The sequence below is a fragment of the Rhinopithecus roxellana genome, chromosome 1 (genome assembly GCF_007565055.1).
Source record: "Rhinopithecus roxellana isolate Shanxi Qingling chromosome 1, ASM756505v1, whole genome shotgun sequence".
Taxonomy (NCBI): domain Eukaryota; kingdom Metazoa; phylum Chordata; class Mammalia; order Primates; family Cercopithecidae; genus Rhinopithecus; species Rhinopithecus roxellana.
This window is the reverse complement of record NC_044549.1, coordinates 61,454,551-61,473,233: the sequence shown is the minus strand read 5'-3', so window position 1 is coordinate 61,473,233 and position 18,683 is coordinate 61,454,551.

Below are 18,683 nucleotides of genomic sequence, written 5' to 3'. Positions count from 1 at the left end.
TTAGCTGAATCCATGAGGCAATAATACAAAGTTATCACTCACATCCTGGATTCCCAAGGACAGCACTTATCTAAAACATGCTAGACAGACTTTAAATAGTAACTGTTAATGTCTCACATTCATTAAAATCTTATTATTACAAGGCATTATACTAGATGTTCTCTCTATATATTGTCTCTCTTCATCTTCCCAATGACCCCTAAGGCAGGTAAATATCCCCATTTTACAGATTGTAAACTGAGGCATTGGGACATTAAATAGTTTACCTAAGATCCTATCTAGTATGAGTGAACTGAAACTGATACTGAAATATCAGAAAATATTTCATGTATATGTGTTTTGTGGACATCTATTCTCTTTAATGATATAATGAAGTAGATAGCATTTATTTAAATGCTTATCATGAGTCAGGCACATATGGGTTTTATAGGTACAGTATTATCTAGTTTAGTCCTCCCGGAATGACATAAGTGCTACTATAATTCTCCTGTTTAGAGATTAGAAATGGAGGTCAAGGGAGTGTACCATCACACTGTCAGCAACTTGTGGGACCAACTCCCTGCACATCTGGGATGCTGACATCCGTGCACTTAACTGCTATTCTGAATGCTCCAAAGATATACCTTGAGCATCTGTTCCTAACAAAGTTCCCTGAAAAATACTGATATCTAACCAGGGTTTAAAGGCACAGAAGAAAATGGAAGGATGCTTACCTAAAGCATCAGAACTATATCGCTAAGACAAACAGATAAAAAATTTCAGTTTTTTAACAACTTCAGTGGGTTTTTCTAGTCTTTCAGTGTGTTTATGTGTCTGTTTTATTCCTTGTGCAGCTTCTGCCTACTAGATTTTCCCTATAAAAAAAAAAAAAAACTTGTCTTAAAACTTGTCTTAGTGAATTCCGTGTGAGAAATTGCACAACCAGCTGGCTACCACTGCTCTCTGATACATGGCTGCAGCCACCAGGGAAAAGTGGGTGTCTCTGTTTCTGTTGATGTCTTCCTTCAACTGGAAGGGGGTGTCTCAGCTGTAAGGTGTGCCTATCTTGTGATAAAGAGGTCGACAGATTCCTCAAGACTTTAACAAAGGCCTAGAGGAAGGCACGCTTGGAGAGAAAATTGGAAGTGAACGCCAGAGCTTTACAAAGAGCTCCCAAAGTAGGCCCTTGTAAATGTGAATAATGAGCTGCATAGACTAGTTCCTTCATGCTGAGCTCAACACACATCTTTAAACATAAGATTGTCGAGGAAGCAGATACTCGGAAACCCTTTCATCTTAATTAAAGTTATGTGGGCTACGAAATACTTTTCCTTTATATTAAGCTCTTATTCCTGTGGAGAAATTTCTATTTGTTTTTATCTAATTTGAGCTTCAAGGTTAATCTCGGTTTAAGACTTTCACTCACTGGGAGAGACGGTCCATCCGGTTCGCCCCTGATCCCATGTATATGCATGCATCCACCAGGACCCTGCTGAGCTCCAAAGCCTCTTGCTGGCTGTGCATTCTTTACAGTGTTCCCTTCCACAGAAAGAATGGGCTGTGTATCTGGGAAGGATATATGGAATGGGGAGGATTTTGAAAAAGGTCACAAAGCTTTCTATTTTAGGGAACCACATGCCGCAATCCTTAAATGTGGAGTTTCTGATAAAACTTAGCTCTGTGATATAGAGTCTGAGATTTGCACGGTGGGGAAAGCAAGAGGAAAAGGGAGACATTGGAGACAAAGGAGGGGAATGCATTTCATTCCAAAACAGAGCCTTCGTAGACTTTAAAACAACTGGTGGATCGGCTTGCTTGGCATGCCAAGCTCCTGAATTGACTTCAGTAAATAGGCTGGATTGAAATAGATTGATTGAACTGATAATGGCAGTGACTTGCTCTTTTAATTTCAAAGAAAAAGTGAGAAATCATATATAAGTTGAAGAAGATCTAACTTAGGATCAAATTGGAATTTCTCAGATCTTTTTTTTGAGTGTCTGCCCTCCCTGCAAGATGGTAAGGTATCTTAAATGTAATTATATCATCAGTGCTTGATAAATAATACATGCTGAAAGTTGGCAGAATAAAGGTAGATTCTGATGTAGCTGGTCTCAGCCACACCCTGAGACTATGCACATGACAGACATCATTATCTATCATGGTACTCTTTCCACCTGTAGCTAGATGCAATCTCAAAACCCTTAACAATGACCTTCAGCTACAAGAATGATGCAATCAATGTTGTCATGAGAGATGAAGACTATTTATCACAGTGTGCCCCAAATTACAGTTTGCTAAGGTATCGCAAAAATATCAAGTCTTCATGTAATATGTACAATTCACTTTCCTTCTGAGATGGACCTCATTCTCTTTCCCTCTTCCCAATTTTTTACATAGCCTCCACCAGTTGGCTTAGAATTCCGTTTGCTGTTCTTTAGCTTGCCTCCAGGAATTTATAACAGCACAAATCCATAAAACTTCTGGTAGGCCACTGACTCAAGAAAGGACAGAATTCTGATTAAGGTATTCACAATTCTATCATCATGAGTCAGAATGGTATTGAAAAGGTTTCTGTAGTTAGTGTATAAAGGTGTATCTCCAGCAAATCCAGTTTTCATCCAAGGGAACTAGGATTGCTGCACATACAATGATCTACTCTGAGTTATGAAACCTGGATTCACGTTCTGGGTGCCGTTGCAGTTGTGTTGCCTTGGGAAAGTTACCGCACAAATCAGGGCCTCAATCTCCTCCAAGTATGAGGAAAATGGGCTCTATGCTTACCATCATCTCTTTTTGGGTCTGTTCCATCACTAATATGACAGTATGAAAAGCAGGTATGTCATTATATAAGCAGGAATGAAGATATTTCATAGTATCAGCTTCTCATTCATTCATGCAAGGCCAGAGTGAGCCAGAGAGAAAAGAAGGGAGAACCTAGAGCAGGGAACTTAGAACTCAAGCACATTCCCCCGGCATAGAAGATGAACCCTTTGTAATAAGAAACCAGCGTCTCTCCCCTTGCTGGATTTCTGAAACATAATCTAGATAATATGGAAAGAGGCTGGTGAGATTCCAAGGACTTTTGACTCATGGCTCACCTCAGTGAAGGTTAAGTTGTGGGTAACAAATTTTAAAAAGATAGTTTGATTGGGAGGCCAAGGCAGGTGGATCACTTGTGGTCAGGAGTTTGAAACCAGCCTGGCCAACATGGTGAAATCCCATCTCTAATAAAGATACAAAAATTAGCTGGGTGCAGTCGTGGGTGCCTGTAATCCCAGCTACTCAGTAGGCTGAGGCAGGATAATCACTTGAACCTGGGAGGCAGAGGTTGCAGTGAGCCGAGATCGGGTCATTGAACTCCAGCCTGGGCAACAGAGTGAGATTCCATCTCAATGATAATAATAATAATAATAATAATAATGATAGTTTGCAATTTTTTTCCATATTGAGTAGCAATAAAAACCTTGCAATACCAATTTCACCACATTTGGAGTCTATTTTTTTTAACATTGTCATTATTTTTGATTAAATTGTTTTGAAAAGGAAATTTATGTAATGGTTCAAAAATAGCAAAAAAGATATATTACTAATAAGGTCACCTCATTTGCTTGTATGCCCTTGAATATAAATAAATATAAATACATAATTCCCTTCCTTTAAAAACACATGTTCTAATTCTCTCTTTCTTAAACTTTTTTTTTTTTAGTTCATTCAACATGCCTTGGGATTTTTCTAATCAGTTCATGAGAAGTTTCTTATTTAACCTTAAAATTTTTAAACATTGATATAACAGCTCATTATATAGTTGTATCAGTCTTTATTTTATGAGACAGGTCTTACTATGTGGCCAAGGCTGGATTTGAACTCCTGGGCTCAAGCTTCTACTCTCGGCTACCTGAGTAGCTGTGACTACAGGCGTGCACCACCATGCCCAGCTCCCTTTTTAATTTAACTGGTCCTACTAACGGCCATTTAGGTTATTTCTTTTATTCTTTTCTTTTCTTTTCTTTTCTTTTTTTTTTGCTATCACAGACAATAACTGCAATGATTCTTATTTACATATCATTTTCCATGTGTGCAACTAGGACAAAGTCCAAAAAGGAAAATTATTTAGATCAAAGGATACATGCATTTACAATTTTGATAGATATTGCCAGATTGCTTCCGTAGGGGTTATTTGAATGGCCAATATCATCAGCAATCACAAGATTGTCTATTTCTCCTGGCTTTCCAACAGGATCTTTGTAAAACTCCTTTTGTACATATATAAAAGTACAACAAATTTGCAAACTTAACACATCCTTAAATCAGTACCCAGATTAAGAAACAGAACATTCTCATGACCCCAGAATCCCCCTTCCAGCTCTATTCACTATCCACTCCCGACCTCAAGGGAACTTCTATTCTGACCTCTGAGAGCACAGATTAATTTTCCAACAGTTGGTAAATTTTTAAATGATTACATTAAAACTGGTTTACCCTAAAAATATCCATTGTTTTACTAAACATACTACTTACCTTGGCTCTAAAAGTACAGAAAATTCCATCAGAACACCTTTTCACCTACCACTTGCCTTTTTCCTAAACAACTCCAATAAAGAACTTCTCATTCTTTTACAAGGACATTTGAGACAATATCCAACCCTGCCTATTATATTCGGGTCAATCTATTGTAGTGAATCACTTTTGTCTTTTTCAAATTAGAAAGCTGAGAGAATATAAAATAATTTTTGCTAAGTTTAACAAAGTTTTTGACATGCTTTCTGACTTCAAACATAGTGATACGGAATAAATGGAATTTATTTTAGCAGGAGAACTCTAGGGGAACCCCAAAGAAATAATTAACCATATGTCAGATAACTTTAAATGGAAATAGAACAAAAGCAAGTGCTATATGAGGGGAACAAACCATATACAATAAGGTGTTGTGGGCCAACCAAACTAACAAGGGGTTTTGTGAACCTAATTCAAATGTTGGAGGGCAGCTGGGCGTGGTGGCTTATGCCTGTAATCCCAGCATTTTGGGGAACTGAGGTGGGAAAATCACGTGAGGTCAGGGGTTCGAGACTAGCCTGGCCAACACGGTGAAACCACGTCTCTACCAAAAAAAAAAAAAAAAAAAAATTAACTGGATGTGGTGGCATATGCCTGTAATCCCAGCTACTCAGGAGGCTGAGGCAGGAGAATCACTTGAACCCGGGAGGCAGATGTTGCAGTGAGCCGAGATCGCACCACGGCACTCCAGCCTGGGCGACAGAGTGAGACTCCCTCTGAAAAAGAAAAAAAAAAGTCAGAGGGCACATGCTCTATATAGCAGATGTTGGGTTGCAATCAAGAAGCTTTGTGCACAGGCAACTCTAGCATCTCTCAGAGTGATTAGCAGCAGGTATTAATTTAAGGATGCCTAGTGATTCTCCACAGCAACAAAGTGAAATCTGGCTGGTAATAAATAAGATACTGCTCTGTACTGCTTTCTCCATCTGAAATTTCTACACCGCTGATATTGTATATTCTTATCTCTTATATCTGTATCTCTGTGCCTGCAGGCTTCCATGCCATTCCTATGAATATCCTGGTCTGCTCTTTGAATTCTTACCTTCTTAATAGTCCCAGTTCTCCTTTATCATTTTTCTATTGAGACAGCCTAGCATAGTCAATAGTCACCTGAACTAGTTGTGCCATACCTTCTGAAGGAATCCCAAGAATTTCATGGAAAAAAAAAAAAAAACCATAGAAAACATGTGAATCTGCCTATCTGATTTCCCTGAAGACCCGACAACTTATTAATGTGAAAAAACTAGACTGTAAGTTCTGTAGACTATAGTCATTTTATTTATTGTCTCTGTTTGGCTATCAGAAAGATTTTAAATGACTTACAAAGTCATACTATACAGTAGGAGAAGATAGAAATATGAAAGATGAGAAAAAGAAACAATATGGGCAGTGACATTAAATGAAATGGAGAAGTAGAGTTGAACTGCAAATGTTTATCATTAAGAATGTTCATCCTGGCAGGGCACAGTGGCTCACGCCTGTAATCCCAGCACTTTGGGAGGCTGAGGCCGGTGGATCATGAGGTCGGGAGACAGAGACCATCCTGGCTAACACGGTGAAACCCCGTCTCTACAAAAAATGCAAAAAAAATTAGCCAGGCGTGCTGGCGGGCACCTGTAGTTCCAGCTACTCGGGAGGCTGAAGCAGGAGACTGGCATGAACCCGGCGGGCAGAGCTTGCAGTGAGCCAAGATCACGCCTCTGCACTCCCATCTGGGTGACAGAGTGAGACTCCGTCTAAAAAAAAAAAAAAAAGTTCATCCTTAGAAAAGGATTTTTATGATGTTTAATTTGGGAATTGCCTATGCATGCATGAAGCTTCTTGATCACAACCCAACACCTGCAATATAGAGCATGTGCCCTCTGACTTTTTTTTTTTCTTTGAGAGAGAATCTCACTCTGTCGCCTGGACTGGAGTACAGTGGTGCGATCTCGGCTCACTGCAACCTCTGCCTCCTGGGTTCAAGCGATTTTCCTGCCTCAGCCTCCTGAGTAGCTGCGATTACAGGTGCATACCACCGCACCCACAAATGTACATTCTTTCACAATGTGGATTAAAAATCTGATTATAAAATTCTTGGCCGTTAACATCAATGGCAGAACATGACATTCTCTATAAGATAAACACAAATCAGTTCTTTAGCAGGGGCAATATTCTTGATACTAAGACAAGAAAGAATACAAATGTTATATTTGTACTTGATACTAAGACAAGAAAGAAATACAAGTGTTTTCATAAAGAAGGTGCTTAGTAACATGAACACCAAGGTCTACGTAACAGGTGTAACAAAACATTTCTCAAGGCTCTAGCTTGTCCCTGTCTTCAGTACAGTAAGATGGGATTATACCCAAGAGCAGTGTGATTTAGGGTCATAGCTTTCCAATGATCAGAGGCAAATATGAGGTATTCCAGAAAAATGGGTGAACCACATATGCATCATTAAAAAATGGTTCAAGGTAACTATTGGCCCAGATGGTGGTTCATCTACATTTCTAGGTAGGCTTGGAGACATATATTTTAATAGTTTGTTAAGCTGAGGAAAAATGGGTTGATAGCCTCTCATTAAAGAATGTGGTACTTAAGAAGGTCTCATAATTTTCCCGAAGACGATTCACCTGCTGCTCAGAGGTATTCAGAGTCCTGCATTTACCTGGGACGATGCCTAGGATTTTTCTTAGGAAATGATTTTAGATGTACCCTAACACAGTGAAAAGATGGATGATTAAAGGCCCAAAGAACTACACTCTACAGCTTGAGAACCATTTGAATTCACCTAATATTTAAAGGCAAGAAATCTCAAAATGTCCCCAGAGGATGTCTGTTGTCAGCCATGAGATTTCCTGGCATTTTCTCCTAAACTGACTGCACAACTGTCTTACTCTAAGGACATAAATAAAATGTATACAATACATAATCTCTATAATCATGCATTATCTTACTAGCTAAGTTCCAAATTAGACATCATAAAAATCCTTTTCTAATTGCAGAATCTTCTCTGATGGACAGGAAACGTGGTGTAGGCACTGAAACTAACTATAGAAAAATATTCCTTAGCAGAATGAGATAAAATATAGATGTACTATACTTTCTGCACCTGATCTTTTGTGTTTGATCATAAATGCACATTGTGAAGAGATGCCTTATACCTCCAAGCTAAACACTGTTTGCTACTCATTAGTGATTTATAAATGATATTTTCTCCCTGGTGACATATCTTTTGATATGATTCTCTAATAACATCCACCAATATTAAAATAAGAACATCCCCATGTATTGTGATCATCTTCAACCACATTTTCTCATGAAAATTAAATTTTAGCACACCAACTGATATTGTATGCATATATTTGTCTACCATCATTATAAATCTCCTAAGGGTCTCTATAAAATGATAGTTTTGCCTCTTTGCAGTAATTCTACCTAATGCTCCAAAGCAAGAAACTAATTACATGCTGACTTTTCACTAACTTTGATCTTTCAAATATCATACTATGGAGGTTCTATAGGTAATCATATAATTACAATTCACTAAATGAGTTGAAATTAGCTATAAACCTTTTTATTTAAATTGTATTACCTGTTTCTTCAGTAACATTGTCTGCACTTCTACTCTTTCCTACATAAGTTTGCTGATATAAGATTTCAAACTAAAATCTGATTATGGTCACTAATGTTTATAACAAATGCCTCATTATAACACCAGAAGCACCAATGAAGACGAATATGCAAAGAATTTCTTAAAATATGCTTGAGGAAAGCCCAAGGATAAACTATAGTGGTATAAAAAAAAAATGACTGAAATTTCGCAGGGGAATGTTTTAGTCAGCAAGAAAAAAAAAGCAAAAAACTCACTTGTGTTTTCCCATGGAGTTGGTGCAGTATTTCCTGAAAGAAAAATGGAAGGTGATTGTTCCTTTCAGGATATCGCAGGAATATGCAGAGAAAGAAAGAAAAAAGAAATTCTGAATTTTTACTTGGAAAATACCATATTGCTCACTCCAGACCAATGGGAATACTAACTAAGGATTGCCCCCCCCTTTTTTTTAAATGACCACATAATTCAATTTCACTTGTTCAAAACAATCAATATTGTTCATGATGTTTAAGTTCTTGTTATAAATTAATCTTTTGTATGATACTATTGTAGTGAATTATCTTATTTATCTAATAACATTTAGTTGGCCCTGAATACTTTACCTTAATGCCATATTCAAAATATGAGACCAGTGGTTTACAGATCCTGGGTGACTTTGCTTCCCAGGGGATATTTGGAAATCTCTGAAGACACTTTTGGTTGTCACGCCTTAGGGGGTTTTACTGGCATCTATTAATAGTAGGTAGATGGCCGGTTGTGGTGGCTTGCACCTGTAATCCCAGAACTTTGGGAGGCCGAGGTGGGTGGATCATGAGGTCGGGAGTTCGAGACCAGCCTGGCCAATATGGTGAAACCCTGTCTCTACTGAAAATACAAAAATTAGCCAGGCATGTTGGCATGCACCTGTAGTCCCAGCTACTCGGGAGGCTGAGATAGGAGAATCGCTTGAACCCGGGAGACAGAGGTTGCAGTGAGCCAAGATCGCACCACTGTACTCTAGCCTGGGTGACAGATCAAGACTCCATCTTACACACACACACACACACACACACACACACACACACACACACACACACACAAGTATGTAGAGGCCAGGGATACTGCTAAACACATACAGTGCACAAGACAGCCCTTCACAAGAAAGAACTACCCAGCCAGCCCAAATGTCAGTAGTGCTGAGGTTGAGAAACTCTTCCCTAGACCACATAAAATGAATCAAGTATAGATTAGTAATTACTTTGGAAAGCCTTCCAATGACGAAACTCGAGCCTTTTGAGTAGGCAAACTGGTTGTGAATTTCCTTTTTAAAATGGACCCAAAAAAGTATGGAAAGGAAACATTCCATTGTTTGGGAAACAAACCTCTACCTTTACCACGTTTATGGACCTTATTTATCTAATGACATTTGGAACCATACAAGATCCTGACCGCCACATTCACATTAAAGCTGAGTAAACAAAGCGTGTTTTGACTTGTCATCAATCATGACATGTGATCACAGGGAATATTGTGTGCAAGAGGCAGTTGTTTTATCTGGAGCCTCAGCTTTTAAAAAATTCAAAACGGTAAAGTTGTTTATTTGACACTATTCTTGACCTGACTGCAGTGTTTCGTTCTAAGAGAAAGTAAAACACCCACTGCTTTCTGATTATTTGTAATCATACAGGAAGTCTATTTCTCTGGCAAACTTTGCTATGTTCTTGGGACCAGAAATAGGAAAAGAAAATTTTGGCTTAAAAGAAACCCAAAATTTCCAAAGAAGATGGGGTGAGCATAATTAAGCGTTAATATCAAGTCAAGTGTATAACCAATCATGAGCTTTCATTTTATGAGTCTTTGGGAATATGAAGGATGCATTTAGCTCTGAGACTGCATCTCTTTGGAATCTTTTGGTCTCAAGAATGAAATTACATACCCAGGAATGATAACTTGAGAACAGAGCTTCTGAAACACATCCACAAACCCAATATACAAACCTTGGGCTTTGGGGAGGTGGTGCACCAGCCCTGTTTCCGACACATGCCTCACCTGTTTTCCAAACTTCACTTTCTTTGATCAGATCCCAATAGCAACTCCTTCCATTCTGTTTGAAGACTGTCTTTCATTAACTCTGGTGGCCTGGGAGTGTTTGTATGTTGGGGTATTAATGGGTCTTCCAGTGCAGTGCTGAGAGGCCCTGACTGGGAGGCACAAAATTATGTTCTAACCCTGCTTCTTCCCTTTACATACTGAGTGATTATCTGCAGCCACTTGGCTTTCTAGTCAACTACTGACAGATATAGGCCAAGGCATTCTTGGGTAGATACTTTGTTTCTTTTGTACAAATGACATGCAAATTCAAAACTCATTTCTTTCTTTTGCAGGATACAATTACTTGTAACCTACTAAGACATTAAGAGCCTAGCTAAACCCTGGTTTTCATGAGCTAAAATTACCATTCAACGAAACTATCTCTAAGTGAGTTTGAGAACTCAGCATTTTGAGAAATGAAGCTATACTGCCTTTTCTTTATTCCACATGTTCACACGGAGGAAATCCTAAGGGGCCCTATAAAGTGGGTACTAAGGCCATGTTTTTTGCTTATTTTTTCCCCTAAAATTTCTTATGTGGGACGTGGTAGAGAACACTACAATCACTACTCTCATCTGTTTCCTCATCCTCAAATTAAATTCAATTTAAAATTGAAGTTTTTAGATTTAAAATTGCCTGTCATGACAATTGGACTACCAGACTTTAGAGTTACATGCCAATGATTTTTTTTTTTCTTGAAAAGAAGGTGGGTACGTCTACAAATTTAGGTCTACCTTACTTTCTCTAGGGTCAAGCAGACCTTGTGATGGGGTTGGAAAGGGAGGATAGTAACAAATCAGGCATTCTGCATTGTATAAGGAGGAGGTTATATTTTGGATGCAAGGATAGTCAATACATTTATTTTGATTCAACAAATTCATCCTACTTGCCTAAGGAACTTGACACTTGCTTTCTCTCCTTGGAATGTCACCATGCACCCTGTCAAATGCTACTTAGCTTTTGGGACTCAGCTTAGCACCCCCTCCCCTGTACTAGGAGGTCATTCTTTCCTCTGTCCAACCACTGCCCTAATTATAAATCTACATACACAACTATTATGCTGTTCTGTACTTTCAATAGCTTTGAAGTATTATTTCTATCATATCATAAAATCCACCAATTTAAAATATATGGTTCAGCGATTTTTAGTAACTTTACAGCGTGGTGCAGCCATCATCTCAATCCAATTTTAGAACATTTCCATCACACCAAAAAAGATCCCTTATGCCCATTCAGTCACTCCCCATTCTCACCCACCTCCGGCCCCAGACTACCACTAGCCTATTTTATCCTTCTATTGATTTCATGCCATCTTACATTAGTTCTTTGGGGGTTTCCCTTGAGAAGACCATAAGCTTCCTGAAGGCATGGTTCACACTTTTTAAAGTAACATTTTCTTTCTAACTCTTAGCACAACTGTCAGGACACAGGTAATGAATAATTACAGTAATATTTATCAATACTTCCATTTATTTGGAGTATGCAATTAAGAACATTACAGATTCTAATTTAATTTCTCAAACAGTCTTTGAATAGGGTACTATTTTTATCCTCATGCAGAGATAAGGCTATAGCCTTAGAGGGATTAAGTAATTTGCCCAGGGCCATGTCAGAATTTGAAGCCCAGGTTGTCTTGACTCCAAAGCTGAACATGAACAAATGAATAATAAGGATAGGAGTTCTTACTCTAGGACAGGATTTCTTAATTCTAGAGAGGATGCTAATAGAGGCCTCATGAATTTGTTTGTAATGGTTTAGGTACATATGGTTTACATTCCTGTAGCACTATCAGAATTTCAAAAGTAGCCATGATGCAAAAATGATAGAGCCACCTTTCCTAGGTGCTGACCAGGGCTGCCTTAGTGGTGGGTGAGTCATGGTGCTTCAGTGTGCTTCATCCTACTAGGATAAAAAAGGTCGACAAAACTTCAATGTTCTGTGTTACGTGGATCATCGTTTGAGCAAGATTTTCTAAGAACCCACTTGTCTCAAACCTCATTCTGTGTTCAAAATAAGGAAGTTAGCCCTGCCTCGTGTATATCAAAGGAAACATCTTCCCACTCTTTGCCCTTTCTTTGTTTCAAGCTGTCAGTCATGTCAATAAAGTTGTTGGGAAAAAAATAGTCGAATGGGAGAAAGGCTATAAATGGAGAACCCTTTAGATCCTTCCTTCTCCCTGGAGTAAACTCTTCCTTTTTCCCCAGAGCAGGGGTAAGTTAATTGTATTTGAATGAATAATTCTAATAAAGCAGTGACCTTTAATGCCAACTGGTGCTTTTAATTTTGATTCACTGTCAGTCACTCCAACGTGAACCACCTCAGGATGTGAGCAGTGGAAAGACCAGTATGTACACAGAGGAGAAAAACAAACACAGAGCTGGGTGCTGCTGGCAGGTAAACACGAATGGCAGATCTTACAAAGAGATGCAGGGCAGAGACTCCTTACAAAGGAGTCAGAAAAATGCAGAAACTAATGAGAACCACACATATGCTGAAATCCATCTAGAAAAATCTCCTTCCTATCAAGAAGATAACAATTCATTGTTCATTGTGTGAAATGTAGAAGAGACAGAAAAGCAAAAATAGGAAATGGGAAAAAAAAAACAAAATTCAAAATAAAAGCCATCTGAGATGTCATCATCTGGAGAATCACTATGACTACTGTTAATATTCTGAAATATATCCTTCCAGTCTTTTTTCTATATTTACATACATATTTGAATGTTTCATGTCACATTTATATACATATGTAAAATGTAAAATATGTTTCACATGTATATAAATATTAAATGTATATATGTTTACATATATTTGAAAAGTTGAATTATACTACACAAATTACTTTGTCACTCGCTTGAAAAATAATTCTTCAGTTTTCTGTGCCTTGAAGATACTTCAGTGATATGAATTGCAAAAATCGATGCCACTGTCTTACATATAATAAAAATGTTCAAATGGTACAAGGTCATCTAACAGATTTGAAAACTCAAATGCCTGAAGGAATTTGATATTAACCTAGGGCCGAGTTCTTTGGGGCCATGGCAAGTAGAGTAGGTGCCCTGTCTCATTGAGGCAGCCACTATTCAGGCCCAACAAGAATGTGGATTCATGGTTACCTTTTCTTCAGGCTTTAAGCCAGAAATGTATCTTTGGAGAAATCTTCCCATTTTTAAATAATAGCAACCACTTTAAAACTCAAATATATTGTTGACCAAATAAAACATATCCCTAGGCTGGATTTGGCCTAGACATTGACAATTGTCAACTCTAAAGTAGAATGAATGGCTCCTCCCCTGGCCTGTCTCTCCCCTGCAGTCACCATCACAACCAGTCTAACAATACAGTATTTATCCTTCCACAGAAGCTGGTTGGTTTTATGCAGTGTATATTAAAATTTAAAGAGAACATAATATTCAATTTAAATTCTTTTCTCCCTTCACAACTTCAAGAAATAGAAAAATAAAACAAGAAATATTTCTGGTATCTTCCTTCAGAGGGTCTTATTCAAGGGATATTACAGTATTTGCCATGAAGAGGCCTCCATATCAATATGTTTATGTATATTTTAATGGTATCATTAAAAGCATTGTTTTAACTCAAACATTTCTTGTGCATCTACTGTTTAAAAACAAATGAGACCACTCATTACTTTATATGCACAAGTGTCTGTATGTACTTATTCATTCAGTATATAATTGAGTTCCTACTGTAGAGATGCTGCTCTAAGCATTAGGTGCAGAGAAGTGAAGAGACCGAAATGTGTGTGTGCGTGCACATGCGTGCTAGGGTGGGGTGGGCACGGAATAGATTACTAATTAGTATTCCCCATTCTCTACCACCAAAGAGACCCCATACCACGGAGGAGAGGGCTTGAGGGCCAAGGCCTCCTGTCAAAGCCACAAAAGAGTCTCAGCAAAGCAGCGTCTCTCACCTTAACATTCCATGCATATGTTGGACTGTATTATATGTCTTTGATTGCGTTAAAAAGAATAGGGTTTTAATATACTGCTCAAGTGATTTAACTACACAGAACACTTTGCCTGAGAAACAGAACTAATTATTCCTACGTTGTGAAACTGGTTCAGAGTAACTGTTACTTTTTGTGGGCCCATGTGCCAGTCCTGCTTCTCAGATACACAAGCATTCAGTCCCAGGCCTGCCAATTCTCAATCTCTTTCCTTAGAGGGCACAGAAAGAATAGGCTAGTTAGAGGATATATACCTTATGTAAGCATTTTTCATGACAAACAAACTGACAAGTATAGTGAGTGTTGCCTCATTTGAGTCCTACCAACTAAATAGAAATTTAAAAATATTTGTCTGTCTTTGACAGTACCTTTCTTCATGTCTGTATTCCCACTGCCTACCAACATGCTCAGGCATTCACATGTTGAATAAATGACAAATATATTAAAATGAAGTATTTTGTGACCTAAAGGCACCTTGACCTTATGGTACAATCCTTTCATCTGAAGGCCAAGGACATTATGTCCCAGAGAGGCAAAAAGACTTACTCACATCACACAGATATGTCTACTTAAATGCATCCTGAAGATATTTTACCGGAGAAAAAAGAAAATTAATGAACATTATTCAGGATAGAGAATTCTGATGTTTTCAGAAGACAATAGAAATGGCTGTTTTGAATTACCCTTAATGCAGATAGCTGGGTTAACATGAAACATACCTGATGTTTAAAATAATTGGGGGTGGCAAATATTCATGACTTCTTAGGTGTAATATATAAAAGTATGGCATACTTCTATGTTTAAGATTAAAACAAAATGAAACAAAAAGACTGCGTGGTATAACATTAAATTCAAGAAGGTGTTTAATATTATCTCTGTTGGCAACAATGATTAGAATATGGTTTTAGTGTCTAATTTGATTCCATATATATGTCTTAGAATCTAAAATGATTCACTATATGTAGTTCTGACTAAAATAATATTTTGTTAGACTCTAATAGGATGTTAATACCCCTTTGAGCCAGGCTGGCTCCATTCAATGTTCATCTTAATTAGCTAACATTAACCATCATTAGGGTTTTATATGGTACAATGCACATTACTTCATAACTTCTACCCAGATCACATGGAGCTAGATCATAATACATGTTATCAATCATCAACTTCTCTGGCTTTCTTAACACCTAGCTTTTATTTTAAAAGTTAAGGTCAATGTTAAGTGCTACACTTCAGCTGAAAAAGTTTTTTAAAAAATCAATGTTAATTAACAATGTTAATTAAATGTTAATCATGTAAATGAAAGCATTTTTCATTCACTTGCCTGGCAAATTATATTCAGGTAATCTCCCATATATTATTTGAGATGACATAGGAAAATGACACCCATCACCAGGGAATGGGGAGGAAAATTGGATAAAACCAAACAAAATAAAAGTTTACACATAGAAAGTAGGGAGCTTGTTTTGGCATGTAGAATCTACCTTTATTTCCAAAGTTCTCACTGAGTGACACAGGGGAAAGGTATGGAGAGAATAAAACCGGACATGTATTTTAAGTTAGTGTGATACTTGGAAGGTCTTTTTTCCAACTAAGCTAATCCTGGCCTGCCAAAAGATGCAGCCCATATATACACTTGGCTTCAGTCTTCTGAGTTAATGAAAATAAGGTATTTTGAAGCAGTATTTTAATATTCAAGAGTATTACAAAGCAGCGAGGGACCCATCAACCTATAAGACCATTTGGAATGGTTAAAACATTCCTAACGTGCAGGCCTGTTTTATCCTTACTCTACTGGCAATAATCATTGCTACTAACAGGGAATCAGATCAGAAAATTAAGACTTCTGTGATCTTACAAACTGTATTATGGTTCTGACTTCTAAGGCACTGATAGCATTCTTTGGGTAATGACACTTTAGTCATTGCTAACAACAAATGTGTATGTACCTGCTGATTCAAATTCTGTGGAAAGATATGAATGGGAATTTTATGTGTGCAATCTTATTCCAGTGATAATTAGATAAAATCTGAAATATATAGACATATGCACCCACACTCTTAAAATTCAGGGGTCACTTAGGCTACTAAATTAATTTTATAGACAAGAAACTGAGGGCCCAAAGATGCTAAAGGACGCAGCCAAAATCATAGCTCTGTAAGGCTGAACCCAAACAGTTGTGTTTTTGCCATTTATTCTTGTGTGTCATCTGAAAGGAGGCTTGCACATATTTGCTTGAGTGGCAGGACAGGCCCATTTGTCCAGGATGCTCTTCAACCTTTCCATTCTGACTGACAGGATAGATGATGATGGTGGACATTTGTTACTTTTTGGCCTTTCTCTTTGGTACCAGCATCCCATTTCCTTTGTGGAATGATCTCCTTTCATCGTGTGTGGTCTTGATGGTAGCTGGTCATGGTGCGCTGTCTTCCATGGGAAATTGCTGACATATGACTCCATGTTAGGCCAATCAGATCTCTTCTCTTGGCAGGTTGAAATTTAGCAGGAATGATTCAAGAAGGAAACAAAACAATAAAAGAAACAGGAATCTTTAATCCAGAAGTGGATCAATGTTGAGTGAACAGTTCTATAGTCCCATAGCTGACTGTATGCAGCCTATTCTGAGCCTGCATTTCCTTCAATTCCACGAGAGACATAATCACCTTCCCTCCATTCCTTTCCTAAGTTAGTGTGTTTCAGTTGCTTGCAATTCAAGAATCTTTTAATCCTCACATGTCTGGCATTTTAGAGAGATCAGCTGAGGTTTATGAGCAGTTTGAGGGCAACAGCTGTAACTTCATCCCTACCCATCCATACTGGAAGAGATTGAGAAGATGTTTAAGATATAGGGAAGACTTCTCTGCTCTACTTAAAATAGTTAACTTGTTCATCAACTTATATTTTGATCATTAGCAAATGACCCCTTATGTTGTGCATTACTTGAGACACAAGGTATGCTTCACATTTATATGTTGCGTCATATCCCGAGCCATTGTGTGATTTGATGCTTTTGGCTTTTGGTGGTCAGAGAAATGGGAAAGATGACTCTTACTGAAATGGCCAAGATGAATGACTTTCAGGGGTAAATGCTTTAAGAAGAACATCTTTTTTCTTTTATTAAAATGGGATATTAAGTCATTTAAGAAAAATGGAAATGTCCAAGTCATTTTAGAAGCTTTCTCCATTTGAGGCTGTAATTCTATAGCAAAGAAGGGAGCAGGAGAAACTACCTTTATTTAAAAATTTCTGAATTCCTTCTACTTTTATACCTAGAAAATACACACACAGATTCCAAGGGGAAATTATTTTTACTCAGAGATCCAACTCTTGCTTTTTCAACTTCATTACCTTCTTTGATCACAAATTGCCTCTTGAAACATCTGGGCATATCTGTACTCATTATTAGAAAAGCCATTTGAGAGAACTTTCTAGGCTTACGTTATCTTTCAGTGCCTTTCATTTAATAGTCAGAAGCCAACACCACTTAACTTACCAGACTGCCCTTACAAATCCAACAAAAGTCATACTGTTTGGTGATCAGGGATGTCTATTAAGTTTATGAGTCTTTTCCCCAGCCTTTCCCTGAGGGAGAAATATCAGTTCTAGAACGTAACTTGAAATCTGTATTTGTTGTTGAAAATGCAACCCTGAAAATATTTTGGGGTGATTTTTTGTTTCCAGAGCACTACATCTAGATTGACAGGATTCTCAGGTCAGTTAACTAAAGCGACAAGTTGATGGGGTTCAGAAGGAGGGCTTGTCCACTGGACAGCCACAGGAGGGGTTGGCAAGAACTTGGCAGAGGAGCACCAGCTGGCAAAGATGAGGGCCCTGAGACATGGGGCTAGCTCTATGATTATTGATTGATAGCACATACCTCAGGCAGAAATTAGAATCCTCTGTTGGGCTGGGACCAGAGAAGCAAGCAAGTGGCATTTGTTGTTGTTATTGTTCTGGAAATTAGAAACCCTACCTAATACGCTACATAATAGACACAGTTACTCTCAGTAGTACAGGGAACAGAAGAGCCAAAAATATTACGTTTTTCGAGTTAGTAGGTCATGATCATAATGAAACCAGGGGAAGGGACATCTAGAAATTCTTAGTTGTATTAATTTAAAGTGCTTGGGTAATGTAGAATCACCAATCAAAGATACAGTGATCATAAATAGTAATTTTGAAAATGTGATTTAATGCTTGTGATTGGACCTTTAGGCTGGAATTAAAGGAGGCAAATTTACTTTTAAAAAGCACACTCATAATTTGTCTTTGGAATTTTCTTGATTCAAGAACAAGGTAGGAGGAGTTACCCTTGGGAAATTTGCATTTGAATTTCTCAAATTGTTTATCCTCTTATCCCATAGCCCTAAGATATTGATGCACTGCACCTTAAAAAAAGGTAACTTTATTTTTGACGCATTTTTACTTCAATAAACCAAAATAAATCATTTAGAAAATAAGAAAATGATAGGATAGAATAGGTCACAGAGGAATTATAACCTGACAGCATTTTGAAAAAAA